Below are 13,132 nucleotides of genomic sequence, written 5' to 3'. Positions count from 1 at the left end.
ACGGAGAGGTGAGAAGCCAGCGGGATCCCAGCGGGGCTGTAAACGAGGGGACGGAGCGAGCGGTGTGATAACAAAAAAAAAAGGGTAAAAAAAAAAAGCCCCAAAACATAAACCCATTCCTTTAAATACAGTAAAGAAGAGCCAGGGAGGAAGAAGGACCAACGAAGCGATCCTGTTGCGTTTCAACGTGGACATCTCTTTTACCGCGCAAAAGTTAGAAGAAGGAGCAGCAGCCACAGCCGCCGCCGCCGCCCCGCCGAAGACAGGGGGCGGCCGGTCCCGGCCGCCCCCTGTCTTCGGCGGGGCGGCGGCGGCGGCCCGGGGCTGCGGCTGCGTGCGGCGGAGGCGGGAGCGGGGCGGGGCGCCGCCGGGAGTCAGCTGGGAGCGGGGAGAGAGGGAGAGAGAGAGAGAGCGAGCGCGGTAGCGGCGGGGCGCCGTTAACACCGGGAGCCGGCGGCGGGCAGAAGTTTTCTCCGCAGCTTCCCTCCCGCAGCTTCGGGGGGGGGGGGGGGAAAAAGGGGGGGTGGTGTCGCCTTAGCGGAGGCGCGAACGTCCCCGTTTGGGTGTGCTTTGCCCCCCCCTTTTTTTTTGTTGTTGTTGTTTGTTTGAGTGGTTTAATTGCATTTTTACATTTTTTATTATTATTTTCATTTTTTATTTTCATTTTTTACTTTGATTTCTTGCTTTATTTTTAATCTTTTGCTTTAATTATTGTTTTATTTGAAAATTACTTTTAATTTTTTGTTTTATTTTTAATTCTTTGAATATATTTTTTTTTTAAATTTTTTTTCGCTGTTTTTTTTTTTTGTGGCGCGTGGCTCCCCCAGCCTGCCGTCCCGTGCCCCCCACCCCTCCGCCGCCCGGAGGACCCCCGACCCCCCCCCCCCCAACCTCCCCCAACCCCACCTCATCCCCTCCCCTCCCGCCCTCCCTCCCTCCCGGCCCTTACCCCGACCCCTTTGCGCCCGCCCGAAACTTGGCGGGTCCGCGGCGCCCGGCGGGGAGGGTGCCGGCCGGCCGGCCGCCCAGCAGGTAAGGGGCCGGGGGGCGGTGCGGGGCTCGTAGGGACGGGGCGAGGCGGGGGGGGGCGGGTGTGGGGTGGGTGGTTGTCGGTGGTGGCTGTCCCCCGGGGAGCCACCGGCCGGGAGGGGAGGGAGGGAATCGCCGGCTCCTCGGTGTCTGAGGCCGGTGGGAGGAGGAGGGCGAGAGCAAACTTCCTTTTCCTGGGGCCGCCGGAGAATCCCCCCCCGTGCCCGCGGGGGACCGACCCCCGCGCAGCTCCCGCCGGGGGGAGCCCCCGGGGCCGGGCGGGGGGCGGCCGGCGGCTGGTCGCCGCGGGGCTCGGCGGCCCTTTTCCCCCCGGCTCGGGGCTTCCGCGCCGCGTTTTGTTTGCTCGCCCGGCTGCCTGCCTCTCCCCAGCGGCGCCGGCGGCCGGGTTTGCCCGTCGCTCCGCGCCGGGAGGTGGGTGAAGACCTGCCCGGCTGCCGAAACTCCCCCGTGGTCGGTCCGTCCGTCCGTCCGTCTCCCCCCACCTTGTTCCCCGCCCCCCCATCATCGCTGAGTGTTTGCGGGAGGGCTGGCGGATGGGCAGCTGGCAGAAATGCCACCCCGGAGTGCTGCCACCTTCCTGCTCAGCCGCTGCGCGGACCTGCGGCGGAGCGGAGCCCGGTGCGGGAGAGGGGACCCCCCCCCGGGCTCGGCAGAGGGGAGCACCGCCGCCCCCCATCCCCGGCCGCGCCGGAGGAGCCCCTCGCTGGCCCAGGAGACCCGAAATCGGGGGGGGTTTGGGGGTGGTTGCGGGGAAAGTGCTGGGTTTCTCCCCGGCGGGGAGAGCGTGGCTTCTCTCATTGTATAACTGTGGCACTGCGAGCTGAAACTGTGGCATCTTTATAAGAACAGTTTGCAGTTAATTGGTTTGGCAGATGAACTCCTGCACAATCCTCTCACCCGCTTCTGTTGCTTAAGTGCCAGCGCCCCCCCCCCCCCTTTCCCCCTTTTCCCCCTGCTTCCCTTTGAAGCTTCGCATAGCTCTGTATTGCCAGCAGGATGGAAAGTGCTGATTCAGCAGCCTGGAGCCCCGCTCCATCTGAAGTGGTGGTCGGCCTGAAATGTTCCCATTTGTTGAAATGGGAACATGTGTTGCTGGTATGTCAAAACGGCATTGATCAAGCTTTCTTAAAACAGCCCCTAAGAATGTGGTTTGCTTTTCCCTTCGCTAAAGAAGAATGAATTTGGGCTTGGGGGGGAAGTGAGAGAGGGGGGTAGGAGGGACGTGGGTAGCTACCATCGTAAATTACACTTCTAAGGGACAGTTGAAATTGCGTTGCCTCATAAAGGTGCTGAGCAGTTCACTCGCTTTAACAGATTTTTGTAGGACGTGCAGCAGTGATGCGTTAACACTCCAACTGGTTCTATTCCTGCGTCTAGAGACTAGTTGTACTTAAAGCTCTAGAAAAGGTACGGAGAAGGGCAACAAGGCTAATCCTAGGATTAAAAGGAGTGAGTTATGAGGACAGGTTAAAAAAAACCACCACAAATGCACGGAGATTAGAAAACCTGCGTGGAAAAAGGAAATATGCTTGAAACTTTAAATGGCAGCTCTGGCTGTGCTTCGTGATCGTTTTGGGGCTGAGGAAAGGTGCAGGGGGTCATCGGGATGCTCGTCGTGTGAAGGATGCAGGGGCTCAGGAGGATGCTCTTCCCGGGCAGTGCCGGTCTTTCTGGAGGGCTTACCTCACTCCCAGTGGAGTAGAAGAAGGAGAGCTGTTCCAGAGCCGTGTTCCTCTGGCTGTCTTTGTACAGTTACGTGCTAATATCAAGGCTGTTCAGGTTTTCTTTCTCCGAAGCAGAACTCTTTAAAATTCAGCACAACGTAGAGCAAATAGCAAAGCCTGAAGAGCAATGTTTGGTAGCCTTATTGCAAACGGTAAACTAATGGAGCAGCAGACCCTGACGCTTGCCTCCAGTGATCATTTTACCACGTTATACTCCTGATTTATTTTCTTCACTTGGACTTTATTTGTTCTTAAAGTAGGTCTTGTTTGCCCTGGCTACATATTAAAGATGTTGTGGTACTTCCATGGTTTTCCTTGGTTTTGTTAATCAAAATATCCCCTCCCTTACCACTGTGTGAGTTGGCTTTCATCCTCAGATACAGCCACACCTGGATTTCAGTAGTGTATTCCTGTGTTTTTTTTATTATGTAGTCCAAAAGTGCTGCCTAAATGCGAAATGGATCTCTGTGTTTCAGTTCTGCTTAAGCATGTACCCTGAATAAAACAAAATATTTCCAGCCCTCTATCTTGCAAGCACTTAAATGACTCTGGCAAGAACTGTCACAAAGGTTTGTTGGGTTTTTTTTTTGGTTGGTTGGGTTTTTTTTTTTTTTTTTAGAAATCTTTGGTCGTCTTCTCAGCTGCGCTCGGGGTGTAAATGGGCGAAAAGTATTTGGATGTCTCCGGCAAAGGGATCCTTCCAAGGCGGGGAGTTCCCAGCTGGCAGAGGAGAGGCATAGCTGGGTCATGCGCTGCTTCTGCCAGCAGCATGGGAGTGTGGAGCTGAGCTGGGAGTTTGTTTTCTGACAGCACCGAACTAACAGATGTCCCTCTAGACTGTGAGGCACCGGCAGCTTCCCTGGGCGTGCGTGGCGGTGTCAGCGGGCTAGCCAGGGGGCTCCCGGGTAGCATCACGCTGGGGGGGACCATGCTGTCGCTCCTCTCCTCCCTTCTGACATGCCCCCGTGCACGTGGTTATGGAGCTGTACGGTGACAATGCTAAACGAGGCTGGATTTCTAGGCAAAGCTTCTCCTTTAGACCAGCTCTGTGTGGGGAAGTGCGCTCGGGTGCTTCTGCAGAGACCTGGAAACTGGGGGGAGTTGTGAGATGAACAGTGCCTTTTGACGACCAGTGGTACGCATTTTTAGGATGGACTTAAGTATTTGCTCAGGTAAAAATCTCACTGGTTACGGCAAACGCTATGGTGCAAAAAACATACCAAGTTTGTGCTGGCTAAACCTCTATGTGAACTTTATTAAGTGGGCTTGGGGGAAATGCTTTTCTTCCTTTTAAGCTGGTGTTTCTGTCTCAACTAAGACTAAAGAAACCTGCTTTTCTCTGTATTTGTCTCAACTGTGAGGCTATCGAAGCTGGTTCGCAGTGCAGCATTTCTCGCATGTGCCCACCTGGCCCAGTGTTTTCGCGAGCAGGGAGGATAACTCTTGAGAGCTCTGCCTCTGTCAGGCTTGCGTGAAGCTTGCCAAGTGGCTTGGCTACGCTGTGATTGCATAAGCCTCCTTCTGTAGGGAAGCAGGCTGAGAAGTTTAGGATTGTTTTTCTTGGAAACTGGACCTGCTCCTGGGCATGTCCAAAATATACCAGTTGCGACTCTTCACCTAGGGAAATCTAGGAATGGAGATCCTTTTCCTAAAAGGTGAAACTCCACAATCTTCTTAGGAATTACGGGTAATGAGGTTGCCAAGGAACCCTTCTATAAGCATGGTACTTTATTTACAGGTTTGCTATCCTTGCACTGCCTGCTGGTCAGGAGAGCACTTTGCAACCGAGGCTTGGATGTGGCAAAGCGGTCTTGTTCCCCATCAGTTTTTTCTCCCAAACCAGTGGTTGTTATGAGACATAATATTTTCAAGTAAACAGATGTCACCTCATTGACTTCTCTTTCTTTATACTTGTTGAGCTGTGCACTTCTGAACTAGCCCCGTGCCAGGTCTTCCCTATTCTCATGCCATCTGTTGCATTGGATGATCTTTTTTGGACGGCAGTTCTCCCATTAGCTCAGTGGGGCTCCTCTGTTGTGTTGTGGATGTGGGGAGGACTAGCCAAGGAAGCCAGATTCCACTATGAGTGCAGCATAAAAGAAAATTGTTGATCAGTGTGAGGCACCTTGTCTACAAACAGACTGTTAATCTCTTCAGTGATGAAACAACCGGAATAGCCTGACTTTATGAGATCTGGTTGGATGTACTCTACAGTCCCTTTGCTGGCATGCTTTATTCCCCAGGGTACTGTCTCTTCAGCAGATGTGAGAGAGGGACAGGCACTGTATTTTTCAGACAGGTACATGCATCTGAAAGTGGTAGTGTTTGTGGTTTGTAGCAGCTTTTTGGACTTATGATGTGCATAGGAGCACTGAAGATTGAAGGATTTGTGAAGTGAGTCGCTACCAGTGCCAAGTTATCATGAAACTCTCATTCTAAGAGATCTTCACATCCACACTGATGTGCATCCATTGCCTGAAAACTCATCTCCCTCTTTGCTTTCCTAGGGTCTTTCATAAGTTGCAGATGGATCAGTTCATGCAGAGCAAATGGACACGGCTATCAGGACTGAAAGCATTGCAAGTTCAAGCCCTACTTTAGAGCACTGCCCTTGTGAACAGTTCTGTCTTTCCTGGGCTCTGTAACAGAAAAGACCAGAGATTTCTGTTTAATGGTGGAGAACCAGTGCTGTGAATGAACTTGAAAACTTGTTGGAAGACACTCTAATGAAAGTGTGAGGTTTTGAGCACTGGGTGAGTCATTTTCTGTTAGGAGAAGGCGGTGACGGCTATGTGGCTGCTTGGGTTTTTACAGGCAAACTACCCATAGTGGAAAGGACCAGAGACTCAAGTGTGGATTGAAGAAAAGTATAGGCAGGATGAATCATGTAGGTTCTTCAAAACCCGAAGTTAATGCTCATTTACAAGCTAAGAGAGCTTTTAATGAAACCCACTAATTGCATCCCAATTAGTTAACCCATGGGGAGATGCAAGTTACCACTTCTGAATGGCTACAGCAAAAACTGGCCATTGTGAAGACTGGTTGTTCTAAGTGGGTGATCTTTTTGGCAGAGTAGGAGACCTTCTCCAGCAGCATGGATAATACAGCATGCGACTAATAGTATAAGTTAGTGTGAGGGACCTTTTCCTTCCTGAAGCCTTTCAGAAACCTTTGATAAGTCATTTTTGGTAAGTCATTATATCTTTGGGATCAAATTATAACTTTGGAGAGAGGAAAATGGTAGAGGAAAACGTGTAGTTCTCTGATGTATGGTATGAAGTAAAATTATAGGTTGTATCAAGCTTGTAAATTGCTAGACTAGATCTGGCGTAATCTAGGCACATGTCATGAAGGTCTACTGCACTGATACTGAGAGGTGAAACATGTCTTTCTTGGAGAAAGCATGCAGCTTTCAAGACTGCTGACTTTGAGATTATGCTGGTTCAGGTATAATGGGATAAGGCTTGTTTGCTAGAATAGTTTGACCTCTTCTTGGAGAAAGGATCGTCAGTGAGAAATTTCCCCTTTGCCCCATGAAGGTAGGACAGACTCTGCTCATTCTTTCCTTAACTGAGAATCAGGGAGAGTGGAGTTCTAAGTCTTAATTATACTGTGCAGCGTATTTCTGAAAAGAGCTTTGGGACTATGGTGACAGTCATGGTCCTTGGGTGTAGAGGTGATGAGTGCCCTAGATGAGTTTGCTGGGAACACCACGACCATGTTTGCGTTCTCTTCTTGCAGGCAGATACTGTGGAGTATCTGAGGAAGAAACGCGGTGTATTATTTCTGTTGTACTCTTTTGTTGGACTCCAGCAGAAGACTGCAAGAGGTTTTCCCATTATCTTACCCTCCTGCTGCTAAGCTGTCATCCTTAGGCCAACAGCAACAAGTTGAGCAGTTATGTTGATCTTAATGCCCAACAGTTGCATTAATGATTACAATATTAACTATTGGACACTCCTGTTGCTCCAGCAGTGCTATTCAAACAATGTATTTCTTAGTGAGTCTGTTCCAGCTTTTTTTGGAGGCCAAACCCAAGAAACATGGGCAAATTCCAAAAAGGCAGTTTTACACAGGCAGGTCATGATGAATAGGGTAATTGTAAACACATGTTTGGTTAAACCACTAGCAAACCAGCTTCTGATTCTTCCCAGCCTCCATCAATGCCAGCTTCTACTAGTTCTCAACAGGACAAAAATAGGAAATGACTTTCCTGGCAGGCAAACCGTAGAGGAAATGCCATGCCATCCCATCAGAATAAACCTATAGCCCAGTGGGAAGGAACTCTCCTGCTGAGCCGCAGTCGGGTTTTCTTCATTTGTTCACAAAGTACACTTCAGAGCGCGGTCCTTACACTCCCTTCACGCTTAACTGCTGCAGAATCTGTGTCAACAGAGAAATTGGAGAAACCAAGCGGCCACTCTGAAGCCGAGCCTGTGGTTGCTGAAGGCTGCGCATAAGTAGGGGTGGATAATAGTTCATGACACCAGTATCATTCTTCCATTATGCATCCCTGGTGAGAAAATCAATAAGCAGGGAGAATCTCTAAGTCTGCAGACTCTTTTCATTGTGGAGATTAGCACTTGATGAACGCTTGGAAACTTATTTCAATGTCCAGGATCTAAATTCTGCCTTTCTGATGACTTGATCAAGTGGCTGCTGCTCTGTCCTAACTTAAGTTGTTGGTTCATAGCACAGACTTAAGTTTTCAGAAGCTCTTTTTTTCTTCATTTAGCTTAATTTCTAAGTTATCTTCAGGTGCTAATTTTGGTTTTGAAACCATGGGGAAGGGAGTCCTTGAAATGTCACTCAAATCTCTTTGACTGCAGATGTTCCTGCTACAGAACGGTTTGACGTTTAAACGTAGTCAGGGAGTTGCAGCTGGGCTCTGTGTCTATGCATGCTTCATATGTTTTTAGGGTGCTTTAGATTTCAAAATGCACTGGCAGGAGGGATTTAAATCCTTTGGAAAAGGAAATATTGATAGAAAATTTTTCCATGTCTTGATTTTAATGGAGGACAGTAGGACAAGATAGTTACATTTAGTTTACTGTGAGGGTGGTGAGGCACTGGAACAGGTTGCCCGGAGGAGTTGTGGATGCCCCGTCCCTGGAAGTGTTCAAGGCCAGGCTGGATGGGGCTTTGCGCAGCCTGGTCTAGTGGGAGGTGTCCCTGCCCATGGCAGGGGGGTTGGAACGAGATAATCTTTAAGATCCCTTCCAAGCCAAACCATTCTGTGATTCTACCTATTGGAAAGGATCAGACCAGAGGATTTCAAGAGCTGGAATAAAAATGGAAAAGTGATATTTTCTGTGTTTTTTTTCTTTTCCTCTTTCCTTCTTTCCTGTGACGTTCATCTATGCCAAACTACTAGGTACAGATTCATATAGGAGAACGTTCTCTCTCCTTAAATGGGAACTGGAGGGGCGGGGGGGTGAGAAGGACTGGGGGAAGGTAAAATCTGTGGGTTGATGTACTGTTAGTATACTGTTAAAGCTCTGAGCATCCTTGGAAAGGAATGAGGAGCTTTTATTATATCAAAGCACAAGTGTGGAGTTAAACTTCAAGGAGCTGGAAAAGCTAAAAATTCAGAAGCTTGTGATATTTTTGTCTTGTGCCAAAGCCTTTCTTAAAAGGCCTGCTTTCCCTTCTGTCTCAAATGTATTAAAGTCCATTTAGGAGAATGTTAAGGGAGAAATATGTATTACAAGGCCATTGATTCTTCCCAAATTAATGCCTTGTGGGTGATCATTCTTCATTCTAATAGCTGCTCGTGCTGACATCACCCGAGATGTCAGGGGATTATGTCAGAATTCAAGCCTTGATGTTTTGCAGAACAATGGCTCAAGTGCTGGCAGATGCTCTCTCCGTGGGTAAGGTTGCTTTTGTTTTTCCTGTCCAGCTCGAACTGTGATGTTCCAGTTACTGTACTTGGTCACAGCAAGGGGTGTAGTAAACAAAAACAATTTCCAAGAGAAAGGTGTCAGTGCAGCACAATTGTGAGGACAAAGTACTACTTGCTTCTATATCTTATGCTAGAGGCAGATTTGCCATCAGTATCTGTAATCTAGACACAAAAATGCATTAGTTTTTAACACTTTTAAATCTCTTTTTTTTGTGGTGTTTTTTTTTTTTTTTTTCCTGCTGTGATTAAATGTTTCGTTCCAGGAATCCTGAAGTCCAAAAAGTTAAGGCTGAAAGTTTCCTTTCTTTTTTTTGTTTTGTTTTAGTTACTGTTTTCAAATGATGGTTCTTAATGAAGGCCTTCTAAGGGGAAAGCAACCAAAGCAGCCCATTATTATGCTCTAGAAATCATCAAAATAGAATGTCACAGATCATACATGATTTTCAAGAACTCGTATAACTTTTGGTATTCTTTCCTGGTAGGCTATTATAACACTGCACATAGTCATGACATTTAACATTTGAAAAGATGTTTGGAAAGATTTGGAAACATTTACCAAGCTGGGAGGGGTGGCCGACACTCCAGAGGACCGTGCTGCCATCCAGCGTGACCTGGACAGGCTGGAGAGCTGGGCAGAGAAGAACCAAATGAGGTTCAACAAAAGCAAGTGTAGGGTCCTGCACCTGGGAAGGAAGAATGCCAAACACCAGTATAGGTTAGGGGCGGACATGCTGGGAAGCAGCTCTGAGGAGAAGGACCTGGGGGTCCTGGTAGACAGCAAATTATCCATGAGCCAGCAGTGTGCCCTTGTCGCCAAGAAGGCCAATGGCATCCTGGGCTGCATAGGGAAGACTGTGGCCAGTAGGTCGAGGGAGATCATTCTCCCCCTCTACTCTGCACTGGTGAGGCCACAGCTGGAGTACTGTGTCCAGTTTTGGGCTCCCCAGTTCAAGAGGGACAGGGAACTACTGGAGCGAGTCCAGCGAAGGGCAACCAAGATGATTATGGGACTGGAGCACCTCCCGTATGAGGAAAGGCTGAAAGAGCTGGGACTCTTTAGCCTGGAGAAGAGAAGGTTGAGGGGGGACCTGATTAATGTTTACAAGTATCTGAAGGGTGGATTTAAGGAGGATGGAGCCAGGCTCTTTTCAATGGTTCCCAGTGACAGGACAAGGGGCAATGGGCACAAGCTAGAACATGGGAAGTTCCGTTCAAATACACGGAAAAACTTCTTTACGGTGAGGGTGACAGAGCACTGGAACAGGCTGCCCAGGGAGGTTGTGGAGTCCCCTTCTCTGGAGATTTTCAAGACCCGCCTGGATGCAGTCCTGAGGGATGTGCTTTAGGCAATCCTGCTCTAGCAGGGGAGTTGGACTAGATGATCTCTAGAGGTCCCTTCCAACTCTGAAGATTCCGTGATTCTGTGATTCCGTGAAAGGTTTCAGAAGAGGCATTGGTTTGTTTTTCTTCTAAAAGGCTTCAGAAGAATTGAGCCGGGGCTATGACATGAGCCGTAGGACTGCAGAGCAAATGCTGTTTGGGTTGCTGGCATCTCTGATGTGTGCTCAAGCTTGTTTTGTGTTCAGCATGCATTTTTTTTGTTCTACAACTGATGCTAAAAAGGTCAGGAAAAATCTCTGTGGAGTTCCTTGCTAGCAAAGGCGGAGTACATTGTCAACACATGGAAAGTCAGAGGAGCATTGCAAAGAATGTTGCAGCTGATGTGGTGCGTGGCAGGATGAGTTCAGGTGTGTGATGACACTTGCAACACTTGATTGAGTTGTGGTCCGGGAGCTTCCCTCTCCCTGCTTTCCACCAGTGGCCTTTGGAAAATAGCACTGCTGGTACAGTCTTTGGTGGGAGAATGGCATTGCAAGATGCTTTGCTGGTCTTAGCTAATTCGTGTAAATGTGTAATTTATCCTCGTTTACTTGTTCTATGGAGTTCTGTGCTGTAACAGCCCGACTTTTAGTTTTTCTTGTATTTGTCTCTCAGAACTTCTGGGGCCCGTCATGCCCAACCATCCAACTCTTCCTTATATAAGATTTGTTCCCAGGGTCTGTTTCATTTAAAATTCAGATGAGCTAAGGTGACATTTCTGCAGGTGATGTGAGGTAGCCTATCAGGTCAATTGGGCAGCTCTTGGTAGTTTCGGGGAGACAGCAAGTGTGCAGCCATGAGTGATAGAAGTCATTTCTTCCTTTCTTAGTGTGCTGAAAGACAAATTTCTGTTGTGAAAAATCTGCAGTGTGAGTAGGTGAAGAAGCTTTTCCCCTGGAAAACAGGCAGGTCTTAATTTCTCAAAAGATGTGGGCCATGCTAAGAGCTCACTTCTACCAAAAGATGATGTTGTTTTTGTCAGAGCATTTGTGTCTTTTACGTTGGGCCAACTTGGTCATTCATTGCACGTGTTCATGGCTGACTCTATCTGGGTAGAAAGGTGTCCTGCATACTTGTTTTTTATGGGATTGGTTTTCTTCTGGATTAGAGGATGGGATCGGCTCTTGGAAGCGTGTGATGGGGCAGCTGAGGTGAGGTGCCCTTTCAGGTAAAGGAAAGGGAAGAAATGGGAAGGAGAAGAATTGGGATGCCCTCTCCTTTTGGTGGTAGCAAACTGCTGGGTCAGCTTGGCCAGGGAAGCCTACTGATTTGTCTGAAGACCCAACATGGGGTTTTTCCTGTGAATTCCAACAAACATTATGGAGCTACACAAGCAAACAAGCTAAAGACTAGACCTGGCTTTGCAGAGTGTCTCCAGAGCCACCCAGTGTTTGCAAGGTTTACCTGTTAAAGGGAGTTTTCTACAATGTGTGCGGGGGGTTAGGGAAAAGAACTGGTGTTAACTTGTGACTGATCTATACAATACCCTGAAGTGTGAATCTGAGTAGTGGTGTCTTTACTCATATCATTTTTTCAAATTTTTCTTTTTTTTAAGAAAACAGACATGTGTTGTTGGGTTGTTTTCTTAAAATGAATATGAAATATGTCAGTGCTAGGTGGGGTTTTTTATTGAGCAACTCAGCTGTAACAAAAACGTTACTACTGCTCTTGCACATTTAATGATGATAAAAATAGCACCTCCATGGCTTCACAAGATTATGTAAGGTATGTGAAGCTGTATTTTATTATATGATCGTCATAAACCAGAGCAACCGAGGAAGTAACTGGTAATAAATCCATCATTATTCATATTATGAGAAATATCGTGCATAATAGCTGTTCATACTTATGACAGTGCTATGAGGAACACTGAAGATTTGGTTGACTTGCCCTGAAATGTTGTGGTAAAACATACTTGTTTCAGGCCAGTTACCGGCTGAAATGTTTTTTTCCTGGAACGTCTCGGTTGTTCCCAGTCTCGCGGTCCCAGGGCTGCCTGCGAGCTGGTTCAGCCGCTCCGCTCTGACCAAGCCAAGCATTTGACTTTCTGTAGCCAAAGTCAAGTAAAGGCGCTAGAGGTGTCAGCTCTCGTGTCTACTAGGAAAAGGCCTGGGTTGGCTGTTGGGCAGATCTGGCCCATAAACTCCTGTGACTCTTGAGGGGCTGCCTTGGATAGAACTGCAAATTTCTCAGCCTTGCTAAAGCTAGCATGTTTTAGCCTGGGAAAAAAAAAAAAACAACAACAACAAAAAAACCCCAAAAAACCCCCAAACCAAACAAACCACCCTGCAAAGTGAAAACCAAAATAAGTTCTTTAGTAATTTTGATTATTATTCTTGCCTGTGGCAAATGTGAAATTGTTTTGGGGGCAAGATGACATGTCATGGCTTTCCTTCATTTTACCAAACGGAGCTGGGGAAGACACGGAGTTTGGGTTCTCGGGTTCTGGATTGCACAGCAGTGACCAGCCTTTCTCTTCAGGAATGTTTCTGGTTGGCTTTTTCCATAATTTTAAAACAAAAAAAGTTTGAGCTAATTGACTAGCTGAGTCTTTCTGTCTGGCTACCAAGTCTGTGAACTCTTGGATGGACTGAGGAAGACATCTTTTCTGAGCCTTCATTATACGGGTCTGCATCTGTCTAAAAACAGTTTGTCTTTTGCAGTCATTTGGGGAGTGACAAAACATATATTAAATGTTCTCTCCATCCCCTGTGTTTTACTTCAAGCACTCTATACGCTGCTGAACGAAGTTCAGGTTCTATAACAAATGTTACTTATAATGCTTAAATCGCTTTGCATAGCTGTATTAGGTTTTTGGGCTACTGAGATGAAGGAAGTAATGAATGAGAAGTACGCAACCACGTTAATGTGCCCATAAAATTACAAATGCCAAATTTCTTCCTCTTCTCAAGATATCCGGCCAACTTGTATGCTTCATTTCATCCATGTCGTATCGGTACTGACTTTGGCAGTGATTCAGAGAAGACTCATCCAGCCAGAGAAGCATTCATGGGACAATTTATTTTTTTAATTTATTTATGTATTTTATTTAAAGTGGGGATTGAGGCTTTCT

At 47.4% G+C, this 13,132-nt stretch overlaps 1 protein-coding gene across 2 annotated transcripts in view; it reads left to right on the top strand.

Annotated features, from left to right (window-relative positions):
* Nucleotides 1-401: 401 nt before the first annotated feature.
* The window catches only part of GRB10 (growth factor receptor bound protein 10), a 152,785-nt gene continuing 140,054 nt past the window's right edge, over nt 402-13,132 (top strand). Inside the window, exon 1 of one of the 2 annotated variants that reach the window (XM_074576294.1) lies at nt 402-1,032. The gene's annotated coding sequence lies outside the window, so the exon portion shown is untranslated. Of the gene's footprint in view, nt 1,033-2,126; nt 2,146-13,132 lie in introns of those variants that run through there. The other variant, XM_074576295.1, reaches the window with a different exon arrangement.

This window comes from Larus michahellis, chromosome 2, assembly GCF_964199755.1.
Source record: "Larus michahellis chromosome 2, bLarMic1.1, whole genome shotgun sequence".
NCBI classification, from domain to species: Eukaryota; Metazoa; Chordata; class Aves; order Charadriiformes; family Laridae; genus Larus; species Larus michahellis.
Note: the sequence above shows the minus strand (reverse complement) of the source record. Positions and strands in the feature narration are given on the sequence as shown.